The sequence below is a fragment of the Panthera leo genome, chromosome D4 (genome assembly GCF_018350215.1).
Source record: "Panthera leo isolate Ple1 chromosome D4, P.leo_Ple1_pat1.1, whole genome shotgun sequence".
Taxonomy (NCBI): Eukaryota; Metazoa; Chordata; class Mammalia; order Carnivora; family Felidae; genus Panthera; species Panthera leo.
The window spans coordinates 6451803-6476838 of NC_056691.1; the positions used below are offsets into that span (position 1 = coordinate 6451803).

The 25036-nt window shown below is 38.6% G+C and overlaps 1 protein-coding gene and 1 long non-coding RNA gene across 5 annotated transcripts in view; one reads left to right on the forward strand and one right to left on the reverse strand.

Moving 5' to 3' along the window:
* Positions 1 to 25036, reverse strand: part of LOC122204920 — a 107265-nt gene that overhangs the window by 21601 nt on the left and 60628 nt on the right. The window contains exon 3 of the long non-coding RNA XR_006195843.1: positions 18602 to 18746. This is a non-coding gene — a long non-coding RNA (uncharacterized LOC122204920). The remainder of the gene's footprint in view (positions 1 to 18601; positions 18747 to 25036) is intronic.
* The window catches only part of PLGRKT (plasminogen receptor with a C-terminal lysine), a 43195-nt gene that overhangs the window by 10334 nt on the left and 7825 nt on the right, over positions 1 to 25036 (forward strand). The gene's annotated exons all lie outside the window — the stretch shown is intronic.

Here is a 25036-nt window from a genome sequence, read left to right on the forward strand (position 1 = left end):
TAAATCTGTAACTGACTCAGATGACGAATCTGTTCATCAGGGTTCAGGCTCTCTGAAAAGAGCATCTTGGCCTATTAGTGGTCTTCAAGTACCTGAAGTTCAAGACAGTGACAACCTTCCGGTTTCTTTTTCTACTAAAGTTGAAATGGATAGAAATAAGTTAATTTAACTACATTATGAGGGATTCGGTAAATACATTGAATACATTATTTGACTTTTAAAGAGGTTGCTAAAAATCTTCAGCAAATCTCTTTAAATGTGGGGCAAAATATTAATCACTTAATGGAATCACTTAGAGGAGTTAACGAAAATAGTTATGATTTCCTATATTCTGTCCATATTGAGGAAGGGTAGGGAATGAAAGTGAAATAATGAGGTCATTGATGCCACAGGTACTTATCTCTACAGAGGGAAACAACTAAATGACAAGGGTCAAGCCACCAAGCTTATCTTGTGCTACCTAGCCTTTCCCTGCTGACATTGGGTCCAGGACCCTTCAATCAGTTCTCTAAAGGGGACACAATGGTTTTAGGTTTGTTCACAAACTTAAATGAGATCAATGAATCCAGTTATAGACTGCCAGAAGGCTTTTCTTTTTCTTTGCTTCCCTCAACTATAATTCTGTTTCATAAATCTGATCAGAGTGAATTTTAATTCATTTTTAGTTTTTCATTGCTTGAACAAGTGTGGTCACTTTACTTATTTATTAACTCAGTAAAGCATGTTCTGAATGGCCAATATATACAGAGTCTGGGACACAAAACTGTTAATTAAAAAATGGTACTATAGCTTTAATAATTTTGTTTTCTCTATAAATCTTCATAACATGTATTCTTTCTCCCTCTCACCCTACCTTACTCTTAAAAATAATTTAATGCAGGCTTGCTGTTAAAATCTTTACACTTCTCATATGTGTCTTGTTTCTACTTCATTTTCTTCCTTAAGATAATTAAGAATGTGGGGCAGCAGGAGGAGGAGAATTTTTAAGAGACAAAAAAAAAAATATCCCCTATAAATATCTCTAATAGTTAACATTAAGGTAACAATTCAAAGTGTCATTATTCTTCAATAATCTTACTAAGTACAAAATAATAGTGAAACCACATTTTAATAAATGTTTTAGTTTAAAATAATTTTAGGGGTGCCTGGGTGGCTCAGTTGGTTAAGCATCTGATTTCAGTTTAGGCCATGATCTCATGGTTAGTGAGTTCAAGTCCTGAATCGGGCTCTGTGCTAACAGTGCAGAGCCTGCTTGGGATTCTTTCTCCCTCTCCCACTCTCTCTGTTTCTCCCCCACTTGTTGTCTCTCTCTCTCTCTCTGTCTCTCTGTCTCTCTCTCAAAAAAAATATGAATAAACTTTAAAAAATAAATAAATAAGGCGCACCTAGGTGGCTCAGTCAGTTAAGTGTCCGACTTTGGCTCAGGTCATGATCTCACAGTTCGTGGGTTCGAGCCCTGCATTGGGCTCTGTGCTGATAGCTCAGAGCCTGGAGCCTGCTTCAGATTCTGCCTCCCTCTCTCTGCCCATCCTCCACGCATGCTCTGTCTCTCTCTCTCTCTCTTAAAAATAAAGAAACATTGGGGCAGTTGGGCGACTGACTTCAGCTCAGGTCATGATTTCATGGTCCAGTCGATGGGTTTGAGCCCCAAGTCAGGCTCTGTGCTGACAGCTCAGAACCTGGAGCCTGCTTCGGATTCTGTGTCTCCCTCTCTCTCTGCACCTCCCCCACTCACACTGTCTCTCTCTCTGTCTCAAAAATAAATAAATATTTCTTAAAAATTAAAAAAAAACATTAAAAAAGAACAAGATTAAAAATATAAAAATAAATAAATAAAAATTTAGATTTACAGAAAAATTACAAAACTAATACAGAGAGAGTTTATTGATACCCTTCATTTATTAGCTTCCTCTAATATTAACAATTTATAATATCAAAGTACAATGATCAAAACCAGGAAATTAACATAAGCACAATAAAATGAACCAAACAACTGATCTTTTTGATATTTCACCAATTTTTCTTCTAATGTCCCTTTTCTGTTCCAGGATCCAATCTAAGATCTCACACTGCATTTAACTGTTGTGTCTCCTTAGTCTCTTCCAATCTGTGACAGTTCCTCATTCCTTCCTTCGCTTTCATGATAAGTATTTTGGATAAGTCCTGGTCAATTATTTAGAAGAATTTATTTTACTTTGGGTTCTTTTAGTGTTTTCTGACAATTAGATTCAGGTTGTGCACTTTTTGCTATTATTCTTAAACCACAGAATGCTATTGTGTCTTTCTCATTGCACCATATCAGAGGATACCTGATGTCAGTATGTCTTATTACTGGTAACGTTAACCTTGATCACTTGGTTAAGGTGGTGCCTAGCAAGTCTCTCCACTGTAAACTTACTATTTTTGGTTTTCTAATTGATAAATACCTTTGGGGAGATACTTTGAGACTCAGTTAATATCTTGCTACTACTCACACTTGTGTCCATTGATCTCCGCACCCATTGGTGGGATCTTACATGCAACAATTATTACTGTAGTATCTGCCTAGTGGTGATTTTTGTATCTTCTTCATTCCATCTGTATTTGTTCACTGGAAAAGCTGTTCCTTCTTCACCCAAATTATTTATAGCAATATGGTCTCATGGACATTTTATCCTATGGGTTATAATCTAGTACCACCATTATTTACTTTATGGTTTAAATTATTGTCTTGGCTATTGGAAATTCCTTCAAGTTGGCTCCTAGGTCCTTTTGACATACCCCAACGTTTTTTGAATATTTTTTTATTTTCTGTGATCAAAAGATAGTCCATATATATTGTCCCTGTCCCAGGTCTGGAATTTAACCACTTATTCAAGGAGTCCTGGTTCCTCTTATTGGAGAATAGTACTTAGAAATCAAGACCTGGACTCTAGATGTGTTTGTTGCTATGGTCATTGTTCCTGGACCTATTCAGCAAAGACATGTACATGTACTAACCCATGCACATACACTAAACCAGGAGTTCATGCTGATATCTCTGATCAATCCATTATGACGCCTCATTCTAGTCTTTCCCTATCCTCATATGTTCTTTATCAGACAGTGAGAAACCTGGCTGTTATTTTCCATAATATATTCACTTCACTCCTAGTAGACAAGTAAAATAATTCTAAAATTGCCAATATATACCCCGGTGAGAAACAGATTCACTAACTAAAGTACATTTTTTGTTCTTTTCCCCTTTACAATAAATATCCACTCAAAATACTGTTTTCCTGTGAATTGGGTTAGTTCTTCCTGGGCTCCTTCAGAATGGTTAGGTTATTTATTTGTAATATTTATACTTTATATTCTCCCTATGTCTGGTCAGTTTTAATTAGTTGTAGGGTAGGGGGGTATATAAAACATAACTGTGTTCTACTAATCAAAGCTATACAGCAAGACACACTCCAAGAAGGGTATCTCCCTCCTCATTCCAGCTAACCTATTCCCACCCCTCTCTTTTATATAGCCCCTTCCCACATTCAACCTATAGGTGCCTAATTTCTCGTGCGTATTTTCTTTTGTCTCCTTCTTTCTTACATAAAGGGTAGTGTACCAATGATACCCTTTTATACCTTGCCTATACATTTAACAGTATATCACTCCAAAGCTGTTCAGAGGTTTTTCTCATTTTCTTTAATAGTTGCATAGTACTCCATTGTGTGGGCAATATTATTTATTCAAATGATGTATGGGCACTGTATTAGTTTCTTACTGCTGTGACAAATTTGTTGCAGTTTTAAATTTATCCAAACTGGCTTCTATCTCTTACAATGAGACCTATTATGATATAAATACAACAAAATACTACCTGTTTCTACACAGCCTTCCAGCAGGGATTACATAGAGTGCAAAAGCATTTTTCTGCTAGGTTTCAGTCCTTCCTAAAAAGTTCTTCATTTAAGGGGCGCCTGGGTGGCTGAGTCGGTTAAGCATCTGACTTCAGCTCAGGTCATGATCTCACGGTTTGTGAGTTAGAGCCTCGTGTCTGGCTCTGTGCTGACAGCTCAGAGCCTGGAGCCTGCTTCGGATTCTGTGTCTCCCTCTCTTTCTGCTCTTCCCTCACTCATGCTCTGTCTCTCTCCCCTTCAAAAATAAATATACTTTTTAAAAAAAGTTCTTCATTTAATATTTTTAAATGCCTTCTAGATGTTAAGAGCCTTTAAATGTAAAAATAAAAATAGCCTTTCATATGTGAAAATGTTCTATTTAAATACATTTTTTGGTCTTGCTGTTAGCATTCATAAACCACCCAGAGACAGATTCATTTAGAATTACAAAGTATGATTGAAGGTATTATGTTAAAGAATACAGCCCTAGTGCATTTATTAATAATACATGACCAAGTAAAAAACCCACTTTTGGGGGGAGTTGATGTGTACATGAGGATTTTTTGGGAAAATCAGAACCATGCAAATTAGGAATAAGAAACCACATCTCCATTTGGTCCTTAGTGCCTATTCCAAGAGATGGGCTTCCAAATTATACTGCAGAAGGACAAAGGAAAATGCAGTGTGAGGTAGTGAACAGAGATTATTACACAGAGAAATGTGCACTGTTCTAAAGATGTTCTTGAATATAATGTTTTCCTCTCAACTTCTCCTACATTATGCTCTGCTTCCTGATGCATACTTCTTACTCCCTGACAATCGCTGCCTCTCCTCCTCTTATTATGCTCTCCTCCTCTTATTCCCTGTCGATTGCTGCCTACATTATGCTCTGCTCGCTGATCCATACTTTCTTTTATTTTATTTTTTATTTTTTAAAATTTACATCCAAATTAGTTAGCATATAGTGAAACAATGATTTCAGGAGTAGATTCCTTAATGCCCCTTACCCATTTAGCCCATCCCCCCTCCCACAATCCCTCTAGTAACTCTCAGTTTGTTCTCCATATTTATGAGTGTCTTCTGTTTTGTCCGCCTCCCTGTTTTTATATTATTTTTGTTTCCCTTCCCTTATGTTCATCTTTTTGTCTCTTAAAGTCCTCATATGAGTGAAGCAATATGATTTTTGTCTTTCTCTGACTGACTAATTTCACTTAGCATAATACCCTCCAGTTCCATCCACGTAGTTGCAAATGGCAAGATTTCATTCTTTTTTTTTTTTAATTTTTTTTAATTTTTATTTATTTTTGAGACAGAGAGAGACAGAGCATGAACAGGGGAGGGTCAGAGAGAGGGAGACACAGAATCTGAAACAGGCTCCAGGCTCTGAGCTGTCAGTACAGAGCCCGATGCGGGGCTCGAACTCATGGACTGCGAAATCATGACCTGAGCTGAAGTCGGCCGCTTAACCGACTGAGCCACCCAGGTGCCCTGATTTCATTCTTTTTGATTGCCGAGTAATACTCCATTGTATATATATACCACATTTTCTTTATCCACTCATCCATCGATGGACATTTGGGCTCTTTCCATACTTTAGCTATTGTTAATAGTGCTGCTATAAACATGGGGGTGCATGTGTCCCTTCGAAACAGCACACCTGTATCCTGTGGATAAATGCCTAGTAGTGCAATTGCTGGGTTGTAGGGTAGTTCTATTTTTAGTTTTTTGAGGAACCTCCATACTGTTTTCCAGAGTGGCTGCACCAGCTTGCATTCCCATCTGATCCATACTTTCTTACTCCCTGATAATCGCTGCCTATGTTATGCTCTGCTCCCTTATCCATACTTTCTTATTCCCTGATGATCGCTGCCTACGTTATGCTCTGCTCCCTGATTCATATGGTCTTACTCCCTGATGATCACTTCCCTTATTTCCTAATGAAATTGCTCCATGTTTCTGTGGAGGTACCTATAGAGACATGGTCAGAACTGTGGAGGTACCTACAGGGACACAGTTAGAACTGTTGAGGTACCTACAGAGACATGGTTGAACTGTGGATGCATCTACAGAGACACGGTCAGAACTGCTGACCAAGCTTTCAATGACTTCTGGATTAAGTAACTGACTGTGAAGCTCTCTTGCCAATTATTGGAAACAAATTCATATCATGCCTCAGAGTAATGATCACCTAGTCAAGGTAAGATTCATTTCTTCAGACACATGTTTTTATAGCTTACATAATTAATTTCACCCAAGCCTTAATAAAAGTCTGTCCTCTGCCCCTGATCTCTGCCCTCGGAACCAGCAACACATCAGAATGTGGTTTGCAAAGAGTTCAACCTTAGGCTCTATCTCAGGCAAAAAGGGAGTTGATTAAAAAAACAGGCATGTTTAAGTCAGTGTTAGAGGGAAGTGATAGTGAATTTTGTTTGCAGCATCTAATGTGTGGTTCTTTTTTGTAAATGGAAAGTTACTTTAAAAAAACTCCTTATGAAAGAGTCCTCATATTGGGAAGCTTCATTCAATTATATTATTTCCAATTATTTTCCCCTCTTCCTTCATTTCCTTACATCTGAACCATTCATTTTTTCCCCTCAATGACTATGTTGAAAACCTCATAAATATATTTTGCCTCCTCTACTTTCTCTCCACCTTCCCTTCCCAACTGATCAGCAAGTAAATGTGGATCGCAAGTTCTTACTTCCCAAGAATTTAATAAACCTCAGCCACTACATCAAAAATTCTAGATCATTAGGCCTTTCAAAATTTTTGAAAAATTGACTTAACAAAGATAAATATAATTAATGTTCACAGTTCTTAAGAAAGGGATATATGTGGGGCGCCTGGGTGGCTCAGTCGGTTAAGCGTCCAACGTCGGCTCAGGTCATGATCTCGCGGTTCGTGCGTTCGGGCCCCGCATCAGGATCCATGCTCACAGCTCAGGGCCTGGAGCCTGCTTCAGATTCTGTGTCTCCCTCTCTTTCTACCCTTCCCCTGCTTGTGCTCTCTCTCTCTACCTCTCAAGAATAACATTAAACATAATAGTAATAAACATTAAAATAATAATAAAACATTAAAAATAATAATTGCCAATTTTTACCGAGTGCTTGTTAAATGCCAGCCACTATTCTATACATTTTATGTATTCTCTTATTTTGTTTCATAATAACCTGGTAAAGAGACCCTATTATTATGACCATTTTATAGATGAGGAAGCTGAAACCTAGAGAGGTTAAGGAGCTTGTCTAAAGTTACGCAGCTGGTGTGGAGTAGAACCAAGATTCAAACCAGGGAGTCTGACTACTTTTCGCACTTTTACATAACCATATTTGTCTCTCCCTGCTTCAATTATTCATTCATAAGACATACACAAAATCCAGGGCATTAACCAATATGAGAATGTAAGTTAACCTTAAACAATTTGGCTTATGCATATCTATGTAATAATTACACAGTAGTGACATAGTAAATGGGAAGCACAAGTAGAAGTTTTAAGATAAAATTTAGGATAAGCTGTGGAAATAAGAAATACACCCTTCTGGGACTTATTGTCAATGACAAGTTACATAAGCATATCAACCCTAAGCAATTACTCAGAATTATATAGCATCTTTATTGTTAACATCTATGACAACTTGCCAAGTATCACTTAATTTATCCCAAGAGGCCCTCCCTGGAGCAGTCCTGAGGAGAGCAGATTATATAATTTATCACAATGTCTAAAATATAAATGGAGAAAGGAAAAAACAAAGACACTGAAAAATCAAGAGGTTTGTTCCAAAATGTGCAGACTGTTTCAGTCTCGTTTTGATTAAACCCTAGTACCCGGCATTGTTGTTCTAAGAGATTTGTTGCCTTTCCTTCTGGACCTCATAGTGCAGATAACAGAGCTCTAAGTGGTGTGAGGTTCATTGCTGCCCAGGCCAGGCCAACTCCTCACCTCTGTGCACCCTTGCAGCAATGGAGATTGGTGTAGGATTACCTGATTGAGGAGAATGTGCCCCTACCCCCTTGAGCCTGGTAGCGGTGGGAAAGGGGAAGGTGCATTGAATTATCTGTGAGGCTTTTCCAACCAAACCTCCTTCCCACAGATTCTCTACTCAACCTAACAAGTGGCCAGCTTTAGGGTGTCTTGGCTTACTAAAAGGCTGAGGACAGCTGAGCTGGACAAAATATGAAAACAAATGAACATACCAGGGTGGCTGTGGGAATGCCCTTTTTTCCTCATGATTGAATACAATTAAAGGCCAACCTTACCTCTGCTCCAAGGCCACAGACCCTGCCTTTGATTCTGGAGGACAGTCTCAGTAATGTGTGCCACTGCTCACAGGGTGATGAGGAGAAGGCAGTGCTGAATCAACACCGAGTTTACCACTGCTTCTGACCAAAGACTAAGGAATAGCCAGTGTGACATCATCTTTTACCCAACAACACAATTCGTTACATGTGACAAACTAGTTTTGTGGAATTTTCTGACATAAAACCCAAAGTGCGCTGCCCTCATGAAAAATATTGTGATAATCTAGATAAAATTAGTATTGCAGTTGGTTATGACTTCCTTCTGTTATCTTAGCCCTTTCCCCCCAGGCAATGTTTTTGGACATCTTGGCTATTTTCTGTTTCACCCTGAATAATCAAATGTCAAAAATTGCAAATGCTTCAAAGATAAGTAATCTTATTTTGATTTAGCACAAATCAAAACCATATTGCATCATATAAAGTTGTGTTAAATCAATGATTATAGATAAACTGAATGATGCTTTAAGCACATACAAACATTTAATCTTTGAAGCCAAATTCCAAGGTCTTTTGGTGGCCGACATAAATTCAGCCAAGTATTTTTCTGTTGGTATATGCTATATATCCTTCATTTGTTTTTCTTAGAAAATTCTGCTACTTTGATATTTAGAGTAGGGAGACCTAGTAGGGCAAAAGAACAAATATCTCCTTTGCAACAATTTTCTGACAATTAGGCATTATAGTAGTCAACAGAACTTTTTTTTTTTTTAAGATTTAGTCTTTTTTGAATTTCAAAGACATTTAAAAAGTTCTCTCCTGAAATGTTCCTGTTTGACATGATACAGGGAAGGCAGCACACATGTAGATTTGACTGCCATCACTACACTTTATTTCCAACACCCTGGACTTGCCTTTTTACACTTACTGTCTCTCAAAAGATTTGTGAGGTAGGTGTGTAATCGCTGCATTTGATGGATTGAGGTAACTGCTGTGTAGAGTCCCACATCTAAGACCAGAGAGCTAACACCAAAGGAGCCTGAGGTCAGAGTCTGGATCTCCCTGGCTCCAAAGTCACAAACCCCACCTTTATTTGGTGACTTATGGAAGGCCACCAAGAATAAACACTGTAGAAGAAAGGCGAGGATGGTGTACTGGTGTTCACGTTCTGCCCTTGGATCCTGTGGGAGAGAGCCCATGTAGGAAGGGTCTCCAGGCCCCACAGCTACCTCTCTGAGTCTCTGCCTAAGGCCCCTCTGTTTGGCCTCTCCTGTGATCTTCAGATTTTGAAAATGGTCTAGCATCAGTCCGCCTTGGCCAATTCTGTCAACATGTCCAGATCTTCCCTTAGCACTCTCATGGTTTTACAGGTTAATTTTACATGGACAAAGGTAAGCAAAATAGAGACATAACTAGTTTATGAAAATATAAACTTAACTAGATACAGAGTGTGCTGTTCCTGAGATTCTAAGCCAAAAAACATCCTAGCCTGAGGCAGATGAAGGCTGGCACCGGGGTTTCAGAATCTTCTAGACAGCCTGTGTTGGTTCTTCAATGAATATCTAAATCAGATGATACCTTCCTGGTGCATCTGGCCACATTCACCAACCATCCTGGGTATTTTACACTTCGGGCCCCTGGAAACCTCACCTTTGCTCCTCACTCCTCCTTGACATTTCTCTTCGTCACTTAGGTTTTCCTGAAGCACATTCTCATTGAGAGCTCCCAGGGTCCCTATCCTTCAGAGGAGGTGAGTTTCACGTACTGTGAAGCAAGTCCCTCCACTTCATATTTGTAAAGGCTTTAGGTCACAAAGGAGAAGGCCATCCTACCCTGGAGTTCATGCCAGAATCCCTTCTCTCCGAGGGCCAGAGGCAAACTCCCGTCACTTCCTATTTTCTCTCTGGTATCACTGTGGATGACCCACTAACATTCTTTCCCTTTCTAAGAGCTTCTAGAGAGTGGGTCATCTGCAAAGCAGAGACGATGGGTACACTTAGGATTGAATCCTCAGATTTTTCCTAGATCAGTTTATCCTCTCTGGCCACCTCCCCAGGTCCTCCTTGATGACTCATTACTCAGATGTTATCTGAATAAATTAAAAAAATCTTCCCAGAGTCTTTTAATCACCCCCTGAAAGCACATGGCAGTTGGTACAGACTGAGAAAGAAAAATGTACCCCTGACAGCTAGGCCCTGGCACTACCAGTTAGGCCATGGTGTTCTCCTAGGGAACATAAGCAGCTTCAGAGAGCACCACCATCAGACAAGACCACTCTATAATCATGTCAGAAAATAGACAAAGAAATGGACATTGTCCAAACTACAGAGATGACTGGGCGACCCCCCCGCCCCATGCTGACTAATGTGAGGGCTGCTCCTTCTCTACTATTTACAACTTGCACATGCTTAGTACCTGCCACCTTCTAGATAAGAAGACTTAAAATATCCAGTCATGGAATTATTCCCACTTTCTGACAGCACTCAGTCCAGATGATCTCTGAACCTTCCCCCAAATTATTTAACACAAGTCCATGTCCTATAAATCTCTTCTAATAGTCTCTTACTGAGACACCCCACACTTCCTATGGTATGTTTCTCTTTCGCTGCAACAAGTCAATGGACTCTACTTTTTTTACTTTACTTTTCTGGTGGTCTTCAGCAGGAGGAGCACTAGGATAAGATAATAAATATCTAATGCTTATTTAACATTTTCTCTATGCCAAGTACTATTCTAAGCTCTCTGAACATATTAACCCCTGTAATCCTTGTTACACATACTGAGATTGCCACTATTACTATTTCCATTTTGTAGATGGGAAACCGAGGCACCAGGAGGTTGAGTAAGTGGCAGCCCTGTTTCCCAGAAGAGGAACACTCCATCACAAGTTTGGGCAGTCTTTAAACTATGGAACAGACAAGAAAACACTTCAGTTCTCCATGTTCTTTAGGACCAGGGTGATAGAAGGCTAGACTAGTTCCCTAGGACTATATACTTGCTAATTTTAAGCCAAAACTTGGAAAGTCAGAGGGAAAGAGTAGGAGAGTGACCTCATTTCTGAAGAATTTTTATTTTCTTCACTGCAAAAATATGATCTCCTGCCAAGAATAATGAGTTTATATCGGTTTTAAGGTATATTCCCCATGATATTCTCCACATAGCCTGTGATATTTGAGTGTTTACCAATGTGACAGGCATGGTTTCAGATTATCACTAATCAACAGAATTAATATCTCAGGGCTTGGCTCACTCGATTTCTCAACAACTCTTGATACAGTTGATCACTGATCACTCCCTCCTTGAAACTACTGTCCTCAATGCTGGGAAAGCCTATCTCCTGGTTCCCTTCCTCCTTCGCTAATGAAGCCATCTCAGTCTCTTCTGCCTCCTCTGCTCCCTGTTGCACGTTCCAGGAGTGGCCCTGGCTCCTATCACAGTTGTCTTCTCTGTCTGTGCTCATGTCATAGGGGATCTCATTCCATCTCCTAATTTCAAATACCACCTATATAACTGATAACTTCAGATTTATATTTCTACCCTAGACCGATCATACTGTCTACTTGACGTATCTACCTAGATGTCCATAAACACCTCAAACTAACATGTTCAAACCACACACAATTCCTTATTCTCACCCCACCGATCCCATTCTTAGCCATCAGATCTGCTCATCCTGGAGGCTTCCCCATCTCCACAAGTGCGACCACCATGCTGTTCTCAGGCTTCAAACCTGAGGTTACCTCTTACTCTTCCCTTTCTCTCACACCCCATTACCCAGTCCATCAGAAAATCACTTTCAGCTCTAAGTTCCAAAATATCCAGAATCCAACCACTTCTCACCACCTCCATTGCTACCACACTGCTCCAAACCCCATCTTTTGCCTCCATTCGTGCTATAGCCTCCTAACTGTTCCCCTACAACTTATTTCCTTCTTATACTGAAGCATGTCATAGACATAGTGAAGTACACAAACCCTATGTATCCAGGTCAATAAATTTCTACATATGTTTATACTGGTATAAGTATCACCAAGATCAATATATAGAACATCTTCAGCCCTTAGGAGGCTTCCTCCTGCCTCTCTCTCTCTCTCTCTCTCTCTCTCACTGCTTAAAGGCAACCATTATCCAGACCTCTATCCTCATAAATTAGTTTTGCCTATGTTAATGCTTCGTATGTATGCAATCACACAGTATGCATTCTTTTGTCTTTTTTTCCCATTCAATATTATGTCCACATTGTTTATTCATATTGTTGCTTGTAGCCATAATTCATTTTTTCCAGGCTTTGTAGCATTCAATTACACAAAACCACGATTTATTTATCCATTCTATTGTTGATGGGTATTTGGATTGGTTCCAGTTTGGGTCTATTATGAATATTGCTGCTATGAACACACATGCTCATCTCTCAGACTGGTCCTGTTAAAGCATCAAATCACACAAATTCCTGCTTATAACCTCCAGCAGCTTCCTATATTATTCAGAGTAAAAACTAAAGTTCCAGCAAGGCATGTGAGAAACTGAATTTTGAATTTTATCTTATTCTAATTAATATCATTAATTTCAAGTTAATATATTGCTAGTGGCTACCATAATGTACAACACACCGCTACAGTAACTCTGGATGTCTGGCAGGTAAAGCAATTTTCAAAATAGTTTTTTCTGGCATATTTTTCATCTAAGTAAATGTACAACAAGCTTGTGAAGTTCACTAAGATAATTCCTGATATGATTCTGGTTGGAATTTATTCTTGGGTATTATATAGTATTTATAATATTATGAATTGTTTTTAATGGTTTCTGGCATATAAACATTTTTAATTTTTGTATGTTGAGCTTATATGATCATATATTCAGCCATCCTGCTAAATTATCTTGTTGATTTTCATAGTTTTGGGGGGGGGGGTTTAGTCATTTTTCAACTTATTTTCTCAAATCTTATAAATAATCATTATCCATTTGTTTTAATTCCTACTTTTACTGCACTATGGTTAAAAATGGTCTACGAGATTTTTGACTTGAGAATTTATTGGGATATTTTATTGTGGCATAATACAATGTTCACTAAATATTTATAAAGAATATTTTCCTATGTTTATTGGGCTATACACATATACATAAAATTAACTTGTTAATTTAGTTGCTCAAATCCTCAATATTCCTACAATTTCTTTTTTTAAAGTTTATTTATTTATTTTGAGTGAGAGCGGGAGAGTGGCTGAGACCAACTGAGCCACCCAGGTGCCCTAAATTGATTTTCTATTGGATTTGATACAGGGAGTGCTGTCTTCCTCCAGACTCAGAATTAATGATGCCAATATCTTTCATGAAAACTCATGCCTTTCCCTTCCTACCACACTGTCTTTTATGTGGCCTTTCCCCTGCCTCCCACTGTGGGCTGATACTAAGCCACTATTGCTTTTAATACTTCACATCTTAGCTTGCTTATCAGTACTATCAAATTAGGTTTTAGTTTTCAAAAATGAGGTCAGTGTGAATAAACATCCCATCACAAAAAATGTATCTCTTTCTCATTAAGCAGAAACATTCATGAGGATTATAGAAGAACATTTTATAGCACAAACCTCTAATTACATTTATGTTTATGTTTCCCAATTTGACCTCTCCCTGTCTGTGGCTATTCAGTTTGGGTTTTTACTTAGCATTATATTGCAGGAGGAATGAGTATTTCTGCAGGGATTTAACAGCAGCAAATCGAAGATTTATTTGTTATGACTGGGTCAGGCTCACCTTTCTGTAAAACTCTTAGACCCATACACATCAGAAAAGGACAAAATGTAAAAATAACAATTTCTTCCATTTCAGGAATTAATGGTTATTTTCTTATAATAATGAAATGGTATTTTATTCTTAAAATCACATGTGAACATGAATATTGGAAGTATTATTTCCCAGAAACAGGAAACTAAATAATGGATTCTTTCTACAGCCTACTTCTGTCTTTATACTGAAATCAGGTTTAAATAAGAAACTTCCAATATAAGGTTTGCCAAAAATTCATAAGAACTGGAGATGACCTACCCCATGAATTCTTCCTATTAGCAATTATGTCGCTATATTAACTTTCTGATATTAATTGGATTCTGATTTTAGTTATTGTGCAAACATATTTTCTTCTAAATAAAAGAATATCCAGGTTAACAACCATACAAACTGAGCTCCCCAAATACCCTGTAAAAAATGGTGATAGGCTGATATCTAAGCAATGTTTTAAAGGAAGGCAGATCACTTCAACTCACCCTCTTGACCAAAAATTTACTATGGTGTATATGGCACCTCTATAGGGCAAGTAAGCATCTAATAGTCAAGGACGGTGATATTAGTATCAGACATAAGAAAACTTGAAGAAAATACAGAAACATTTACTGAGCAAAAAAACCCAATATTCTTCCCACCTCTTGCCACTGCAAGGAAAACCTGGTGTGTTTTGGTATGAGAATAGAAAAATATGGAATATAATGCTTGAAACTAATGATTTGTGAAAAGGAATATATATATATATAATGCTAAACAGTTTTTCCTTTCTTCTTTTATAAATGTAAAGATGGAATGTTTTATTATAAAATTATTTATAATTTTTTGCATCTGACTAGAATTATTCCTTACCAAGTGGTTCAGATGTTTTTGAATAATTTACTGAGAGTGGAATACAAAAGGCCTTTTTAAGATACAGGAAGAGTTACGAAGTCAGGCGACTATATAACCACATATCTTTCTTATTTTTTATAATGATTTAAAATAAACACATGCTGGGGCACCTAGGTGGCTCAGTCGGTTAAGCATCCAACTTCGGCTCAGGTTATGATCTCACAGTTTGCGAGTTCGAGCCCCGTGTCAAGCTCTGTGCTGACAGCTCAGAGCCTGGAGCCTGCTTCAGATTCTGTGTCTCCCTCTCTCTCTGCCCCTCTCCTTGCTCACACTCTGTCTCTCTCTCAAAATTAAATAAACAGTAAAAAAAAACTTAAATAAACACATGCTGTCACTTACCTATCATGACTAATGCTGAAAGGGTAGTCTGTCCCATTTCTTTTTTTTTTTTAAACACCTTTGCTGAGGTATAATTGACATAGTATAAAATCCACCCATTGTAAGGATTCAATTCAGTTATTCTTAGTACATTTATAGTGTTCTGCAACCATCACCATAATCCAGTTTTAGAACATTTCCATCATCTCCAGAATTCCCTTGTGCTCATTTACAGTAAGTCTTGGATCCCAACACCCCACCTGGAAAATCACTAATCTACCTTCTGTCTCTATAGATCTGCTTTTTCTAGACATTTCAAACAAATGGAATTATACAGGACTGTATCTGTCTGGCTTCTTTCACAAAGTATAATAATTCTGAGTTTCATCCATGTTGTAGTATATTTCCTCCTCCGAGGGAATTTTAGAATCAGCTTGTCAAAAAAAAAATGTTTTATTTATTTTTTAACTTTATTTATTTATTTTGAGGGGGGGGGAGAGAGAGAGAGAGAGAGAGGCAGAGAGAGGGAGACACAGAATCCCAAGCAGGCTCCATGCTGCCAGTGAAGAGCCTGATGTGGGCTCGAACCCATGAATTGTGAGATCATGACCTGAGCCAGATTCAAGAGTCATAGACGCTTAACCGACTGAGCCACCCAGGTGCCCCTGTCAAAAAAATGTTTTAAAAACTCCTGCCAGCCAGGTGGGAAAGTCTTTGCTCAGCATAGCCTTTAATGACTCTTGTTTCTTGCTTGGATTCTCCATCTGCTGAAGTATTTTGGAATAATTATTTTAGATTTAGAACATTTCTGAATGTAATAAAACTACATGAAAGTACAAAAGTACTTTTTATTGGATAAAGACCTTCAGTTTCAGGATTCCCTGAAGACATCAACATGTAGGATTAGAAGCACTACCATTGAGAAGACAGAAAGGAAACTAAATAAAGAATATCTACATGGTTATAGTTGTATTCAGTGTGGTTAGTGTTATCTTTTTTTTTTTTTTTTTTTTTTTTACTTCTCTTTTGCTTTGGCTCATATCCTGAAAATAAATACTTTGCAAATTTCCTGGCTATCATGGTAAGAGGTGTTAAACAATATTATTCTCCATTTTATTGTGACTGTAATAGCATCTCATTAGACCAAAGTCATGTATCTGACAACTTCTTGTCTGGCACATGATGAGGAAACAAGGAGAAATAACTTAAAGACGAAAGAACCAAATAATTATAACAATTGTTATTAATAATTATAACAGGGGGCGCCTGGGTGGCGCAGTCGGTTAAGCGTCCGACTTCAGCCAGGTCACGATCTCGCGGTCCGTGAGTTCGAGCCCCGCGTCAGGCTCTGGGCTGATGGCTCGGAGCCTGGAGCCTGTTTCCGATTCTGTGTCTCCCTCTCTCTCTGCCCCTCCCCCGTTCATGCTCTGTCTCTCTCTGTCCCAAAAATAAATAAAAAACGTTGAAAAAAAAATAATTATAACAGTTATATTTATATACAATTGTATACATATAATATATGTAATTATTATAATAATTGTAATAAGTATAACATACTCATAGGATGTCCCTATCAGGTCCTCATTAGAAATTTATGTACTTCTACTTTTTTTTTTTTAATTTCTTTTTTAACGTTTATTTATTTTTGAGACAGAGAGAGACAGAGCATGAACGGGGGAGGGTCAGAGAGAGAGGGAGACACAGAATCTGAAACAGGCTCCAGTCTCTGAGCTGTCAGCACAGAGCCCGACGCGGGGCTCGAACACACGGACCGCAAGATCGTGACCTGAGCCGAAGTCGGCGGCTTAACCGACTAAGCCACCCAGGCGCCCCATATGTACTTCTACTTTATACACAGTTCTAACAAGCTTTGCTCTCTTACTGCCCCTAAGACAATCAAAAGCAACAGATCATTGAGAGGGAGAGAAAGAGAAGAAAGGGAACCAGGAGACACTGGTGCTTAGAAGAGGATTTACTACTAAGAGTGAGAAATAAGCACTTGATACAGGAGGAGACAGAAAATAGATGCAGAGGCCTGGGACCACTCAGCGAACTATGGCAGCACAGCTGGATTACAGCCCAGGAGAGCTAATGATGAGTCTATGTCTTTACTAAAAGAAGGTTCCTAATGTTCAAACCTAGAAAAAAGGTATGTAACTACTAGCTAACTAAATTCATAAATAAATAACCAAACTACTTTGGTTTGCTATATTCTATTATGAAGGCAGCAGCATTTATACCACATACTGCAGTAAAAGCAGTATATAGCTTTTAGACAAATGTCTGTTAAAATGGTTAGAAATCTTTTGCAAATTTCTTGCTAGAAGGAGTATATTTCAGTCCTCAGGATAATGCTTTTATTTTTTATTTATTTTTATTTTTTAATGTTTATTTTTGAGAGAGAGAGAAAGAGTGAGAGAGAGAGAGAGAGAGAGAGAGAGAGAGAGAGGACAAGCAGGAAAGGGCCAAAGAGAGAGAGGGAGACAGAATCCAAAGCAGGCTCCAGACTCTGAGCCATTAGCACAGAGCCTGACATGGGGCTTGAACCCACAAACTGCAAGATCATGACCTAAGCTGAAGTCAGAGGCTTAACCAACTGAGCCACCCAGGTACCTCAGGATAATGCTTTTAAATATGAACAGATGATTCCTAATATTGCTGAAAATGTAGCGTTTCTGCATTTCTTATTTTTTGGCCTGTCCTCATCAACTGACAAAAATTACGATGCTGGGCTAATCTTTGGGAGATTGCAGCAACCCCATTAATAACTAGATATTACAACATTTAAAGCCCATACTATAAAGAAGTTATTGATTATTGTTGGGTTAAGTTACATTTGCAGTAAACTAAACATCTGATGAATTAGGTTGTATAAAACATTTTTCTATTACTAAATGAACATGGGACTTATTATCTGAAAATAAATAGTACGGAAGATAGGTTTCACTGAGAACAATGGATCCACAGTCCAGAGAAGGAGCTTGCGCCCTGCCAACTACTCATTTGGCAAACTTGCACGTGCCTTTTAACCTTCTTGAGCTACAGTTTCTTCATCTAAGAGGTAAAAGAAAACCCAGTACAAACAGAACTACAGATACAGGTGAGTTACCTAATCATTCTTACCCCTCAGTTTCCTCTTTTGGAAAAATGGGGATGTTTGTTACCTCTGCCAAACAGACTGTTACAAGGAGTAAATGGCTCAATAACCATTAGCTTTTAGGAATCATATTGTCACTTGTGTGCAAATTTTGTCTTTTTCTCCTGAAACATATTTTTACTTCCCTAGGCTTCAAGATTTACAGAAATGTATTTCCATCTGATACTGTGTAAAGCTGCTTCTGTTCTTCCCATACAAACATCCTTTCCTCCACCAACCACAGGCATGTTTAAAAAAAAAAAAAGATGCTCTATATACATAATTTCTTTTTAGCCCCATAAAAAAGTAAACCCACGAGGTAGGTACTATTATTATCCCCATTTTACAGATGAGAAAACTAGAGCATACATATGTCGTGACTCACCTAGGTCACAGGGCTGGGAAGAGATGAGTGGAGTCCCACCTAGAAAACTGTAGGAGGCCAGGCTGACCAAAGCTGGGAGGGGCTGCAGCAGACAACAAGGTTAGGACATCCTGGGGCACAGATATGGTCTGAAGGACCTGGAAAACTGAGCAGAGAGGCAAAAATAGAAGCATTAGAAGTTTTCGAGGAGGGGAGCACCAGGGGCAGAATCGATATTTACAAATAATCAATCTTACAATTCTGTATCTATTTTCTAGGCAAATAATGGCAACTAACTTTTATTTAACCCTTATTAAAGCTCTGCTCTAGACCTCTGCATGTATTTGCTCATTGAATACTTATAACAACTCTAAAAGGTAGGCACTGTCATTTGCTCCATTTTACAGATGAGAAAACTGAGGCGCAGAAAGATGCAAGAACTCACCAAAATCCAGACAGCTTGCAAGTGATGGAACTAGGCTTCCCTGGCAGGCAGCCTGGCCCTGGTGTCTACTGTGGCCTCTGTGCCACAGTGCTTTTGTTAATAGATATATACCGCAGTCTAGACATATAAGGCTAGCAGGGGAGGCAGCAAGAATGGAGAAAAGGGGAAATTTTGAAAGAAAAGTGGGTGGGATTTCTGGACTAACTAGAACTTGGGGGGAATAGGAAGGGGAGTAAGTTGAAAATGAAATAAAAGTTTTCATTCCCCTGGGAGAATCACGGCGCCTCTGAGGAAGACAAGGAGCTGGTCTGAAGGAACCACCATGGAAATGCAGGTGGTGTTGAATTCAGGGTAGTGCCAGGAATGCTAGAGAGATGGCTGCAGCTGGCAGCATTGCTCAGTGAGTAGACAGCACTCCGGAAAGAGATGTGAGGGCCTCCTGCAAAGATAAACTCTCAAGTCAGGAAAACAGAAACTCTCCAGGGAAGAGAGAGCGAAGAAAGGAAAAGAGTAAGTCTCTAAATCTAGGTAACCACCAAGGACAGGAGATGAGAGGAAACAGCAAGACAAAGAGGCTAACACATACCAGTGCCCTTGGCGCACCAGCCCTTGCAAATACACCGTGGGATTTAGGAGAGCAGCCCTGTAAGGCAGCTAATGTTGCTCCTGGAGATAGAGGAATTTGAGTTAAGGCATTCAGGGGTCTTTCCCACAATCACACAGCAAGTAAGTGATGTAACTGGAATGTGAACCTAGTCCACGCAATCCCAAAGTCTGTCTCTTTCCATAAACAAAAATGTGTGGAAAGGGGAAAATGCCTGACACAGGTGAAGGCTGGTGGCTGGTGTCTAGGACAAGGGTGGCAGGACACAAAGCCCTAGAGGCGAAACAGAATAGGATTTTAAAAGGCTACATCATGTCTAGGAACTAAAGAGCCAGTGGAAGTTTTTCAGCAGGAAAGTAATATAAGAATCGTTTTAAGACAAGAATATAAACAAATATAAAAAGACAAGTATTAAAAAAGGGACAGGTTGGGGAAGAAACTAGGACCAGAGTACACAGATGGCGGTAACGCTGTACTTTTTTTGATGAGTAATGATGCTCTGGGCTGGAGCTGGAACAAAGGCAGCACAGAAGAAAGAGACTGGATTCAGGAGGTATGTATGCAGAGATATTACGGTAAGACCTGCCCATCCCTCTCCCAGGGGAGGTCCCCAGAAGGCAGCTGGAAATAGGATCTACCACTGAAAAGAGTTCTAGGATGGAGATTTAGAATTCAGAAGTCATCAGGAAGAGATGGTATCACCAGGAACTGGAAGACCAAGAGAAGATGACCAAGCAGGAAATTCTGGGGGCAAAGTAAACAAATAGAGGATCTGAAGGACCGTTTCTGGCAAAGGCTCCAGTGCTCATCTGCTCTTACGAGTTTCCTTTTCCTTTTGTATCCTGTCTACAGAAGGGGAGCAGGTCTTGACCTTTCAGAACTTCCGTTGCTCCCTGTTCTGCCCTCATCTCGAGCACAGACACTATTTTCCTTACAAAGCCATGGGCTGGCTTTGTTCTCTCTCAGGGAGAGATCCCAGAGCCCCAAACCCATGCCTGTGCAACAGGACAGGGGAGGTCACATCTCAAAGAAATGTTTAGACAGTCAAGTCTGCAGACCCTGGTCATTATTCGGAAGTGGTGGTGGCTACTGGTTCTCTGAGAAATCCGCCGTGGCACTGAAAAGGGCGTCTTGTAAGGACCATGAAATGCTCACATTCAGAGAGTGGTAGTTACCGAAATCACTGAGGAGAGGGGAGCATGAAATGCTGGTAAGAAATTGGAGGCAGTGAGTTGTTGAGGTTCTTTCAAAGAGATTTAAACAGAATATTCAGGTCAGTCTGTATCCCAGGTCAATTGAGAGCTTTATGCAATCTTTCTAAAATTATGGCATCAAATATATGGAAAGCTAAAGGTTTTTCAGATGATGATCACATACCCTGCCATTCACCCCTATTTTCTATACTGACTTGATACTTCAGTATACTTAACAGTAGACTGAAAATTTGGACTTTGGGACAGGCAGGTCTGGGTTAGAATCCCAGGTCTGCTATTTAATAACTGAGGCCACAGGGGAAATCACTCAAACTTTGAACCTCAGTTTCCTCAACTGTAAACTAGATAATACCTCCTGTGGCCGTTAATATTGACTGGATTGTTTAACTTCTGTTCCATTCCAACTCCCTTATCAAGTGCCTGTGGATACAACAGAGGCTGGAAAAGTCAAAGGCAAGTTTCCCAGACTCCCTTGCAGCTGGGTTTCATATCTAACCTAGTTCTGCCAGGTAGGGCATGCCTGAGGGAGACTGTGGAGGTAGACGTGGGTGGGGTAAAGCTCCAAGAAGACACTGGATCTTCTAGTAACCACTGTAGAAGTGACTGGTATTTTGGGAACGTGGAGGTGGAGTTTCAGCATTTGGACCCAAGTATGTGACAGGAGACAGTAGCTGTGGGGTTCCCCCAGAAAAGTCCCATGTTCTGGCTGAGCATTCTCCTGGTTGGGTTGTTCCTGACAGTACAGAATGCAAACTGATTTTCCCTGCTCCCCCAGAAATTCTTAAGCTGCTAACTACCCTGCAATAATTGTCATTTTGTTTAAACTACTAGTTGGAATGGATTCCCTTTTTTTCAATTCATAGACCAACCTCATAGGGTTTTGTGGGAAAGGCAATGTATGTAACTAGTACAGTGCTTAGCACCTCATGAGCCACGTTACTATTATTAGTGAATCGTATGTCCTCAATCGTATGTCACAATTAGCGAATCAGTGTCCACAATGAAGTAAAAATAAGCATCCTGCAATTTCTTAAGGATTTTCTGATTTTAGTTTTTGAAACATATTTTGGTTCTAAGATTCTTAGTTCTACGTATTATAGAGGTTTTAGTTTTGTGCACAGTTAGAATCGACAAAGTGAAACATTAATTATCAAACTAAGAAATACATCCTCTTTAAAATGAGGAAAACCAGGATAAAAGAAAACACCCGTATTGTTTTTTACTTAAGTTGTGGAATTGTCTACAATTTCAGTACCAGACACAGTTAGGAGTGATCTTAAAAGACTTTTAGACAATGGCTGAGAAGGTCAAAGGTCTTTTGTTCTTTCCCAGGCTCTGCTTACCTTGTTAGCATCTTCTGATCTCGTTGGGGAGATTCCATTTATTTTGGAATCCATAACTTAACATAAAAGGTTTTTGCCAAACTTGCATTCTTATCTTTTATTTAGGGAGACCTTACTGTTTTCAAACATTTGAGAGTAAGAATGGATTTAGTTGTGTTTAATCTTTATTGGAAGATATGTAACAAGATGCTGTAAGCAAAGCTTTTAAGCTTCTAAATACTACTGTGATTTTGTTTATGTTCAATTACTTTCATAAGTCATTGACCAAAAAAATAGTAGTTTTTTTTTTTTTTAAAACTTGAATTTATTACTCATTTTCCTTTCTGGATTCTCCCCAAACTATTTACTGGATGTTGAACATTTAAAATATCTGTAGAGCAGGGCACCTGGGTGGCTCAGTCAGTTGACTCTTGATTTCAGCTCAGGTCATGATCTCATAGTTCCTGGTTTTGAGCCCCACATTGGACTCTGAGCCAACAGTGCAGAGCCTGCTTAGGATTCTCTGTCTCCCTCTCTCTCTGCCCCTCCCCTGCTCATTCTCTCTCTCTCTCTCTCAAAATAAATAAACAAACTTAAAATATATCTATCTGTAGAGCCAATTAAAGACAAATCTACTTGTTACAGTTTTCATTGCAGATGCTTCATGTTAGCAGTCTTAGTCTATGTTCTATTTATCTGAAATTCTGATTTTGCTTTTAGTTTGGGGGTATCAATGATGTCTCTGTTAATTTAACAAAGGCCCAGACAAATATAAAATATTTTCAATTCTGATAAAAAAAAAACAAAACTTCTTTTGTGACAGGAGACATAGAATTCTTTTTGGCATTCCCCAATTAAGCAAATAAAAACACAACTTTTCTGTTACTTGGGAATATATTATGCATAAGTTAAAAGGCCACTTTTAAACTAAAAAGACAGAAGTAACTGAATTTTTTCATGATTGGCCTAATTATTTCTCAAAAATAGAAAAGGCTCCAATGGAAAAAAATGCAATGAAAATAATTTATAGGACAATGTCATTGCCTTCTTTGAGCTCTGAAAATATTTTCTGCATCCAAGTGAAATTTAATCACTTTATTATTGTATTAAGGGGAAACTTGCATTAAGTGGTCTGTGGAACTTTATGTAATTGTCCCTTCTGAAACTCAAGAGATTGATAAATTACTGAGGTCAGTAATTTTGTGACTGTTCTTAATATTTTTTAAACAAAGAGGGGTGCCTGGGTGGCTCAGTTGGTTAAGTGTCTGACTCTTGATTTCAGTTCAGGTCATGATCTCACGGTTCGTGGGACTGAGCCCCTGCAGCTGGCTCCTCTCTGGCAGTCCAGAGTTGGCTTGGGATTCTCTCTCTCCTCTTTCCCTGCTCATGTGCTCTCTAAGTAAATAAATAGATAGATAAAGCTTAAATATATATTTTTATATAAAATATAAAATATATTTTATTAAATTATTTAAATATAACAATTAAATATATTAATATGTTAAATATATATTTATTTAAAAATATATATGTATAATATAAATATATATATAAACACAGAAACTGAAGAATTAAAATACACAAGAGGGGGTTGCCTGGGGTAGCCCAGTCAGCTGAGCGACCGACTTGATTTCAGCTCAGGTCATGATCTCACTGTCGTGAGATGGAGCCCCGTGTCCAGCTCTGTGCTGGGCATGGGGCCTGCTTGAGAGTCTCTCTTTCTCTGTCCCTCCCACACTTGCCCATGCACTCTCTCTCTAAAATAAATAAATAAATTAAAATTAAATAAAATACACAAGAAAGAGCAGATATAACAGTTTTATGAATGTAGTCAGGATATGGTTTCTACTACTATGTACAATTAAAAAAATTTTTTTGATGTTCATTTATTTTTGATAGGGAGAGAGAGACAGAGTCAGAGCATGAGTGGAAGAGGGGCCGCAGGAGAGGGAGACACAGAATCCGAAGCAGCTTCCAGGGTCTGATCTGTCAGCACAAAGCCTAATGTGGGGCTCAAACCCACAAACGTGAGATCATGGCCTGAACTGAAGTCAGACACTTAGCCGACTGAGCCACCCAGGTGCCCCTATTACAATTATTTTTAATAAGCTAGTTCCCTTTTATTATGTTCTCTTTAAAATGAATTGTGGTTCTATAACTGTTAAACTAGTATCACATAAACCTATAAGAACATTAGAGTCTGAAATCATAAGAAGTAACATTCTAATTTCAAATTGTTTTGTAAAGCAATACCAAAAATAAGAGACAAAAAAACCCCTAGTATTATAAAAAGATCTAAAATTCTTTTAAAATAGGATGAAGAATTTTACATTTATGATTTGGGTTAAAAACTGCTAAGGAGGGGTGCCTGGGTGGCTCAGTCAGTTAAGCATCCAACTTCAGCTCAGGTCATTATCTCACGGTTCGTGGGTTCAAGCCCTGCATCGGGCTCTGTGCTGACAGCTCAGAGCCTGGAGCCTATTTCAGATTCTGTCTCTCCCTCTCTCTCTGCCCCTTCCCTACTCACGCTCTGTCTCTATCTCTCAAAAATAAACAATAAAAAAAAATTATTTTAATTAAAAAAACTGCTAAGGAAACTTACTGTACATGTTCTCTTTTTCTCGTATTTCTTATGTGTCAATATTTGGGGAAGAAGGGTGAAAATGAATGTACATTTATTTACATGATGCCTATTATTGGTAAATTAATAGAATTATCCCTTATGGCTGCTGAAAAAGTTTGTTAATAAAATTCATTAATTAATTTGAAGTTTGAAATGTATTTAGATCTAGGCCTATGATTTTAAGCATAATTTATGAAGCATGAGATAATTAATAAACTTAATTGGTAATTAAAATTATAGCTCAGTGA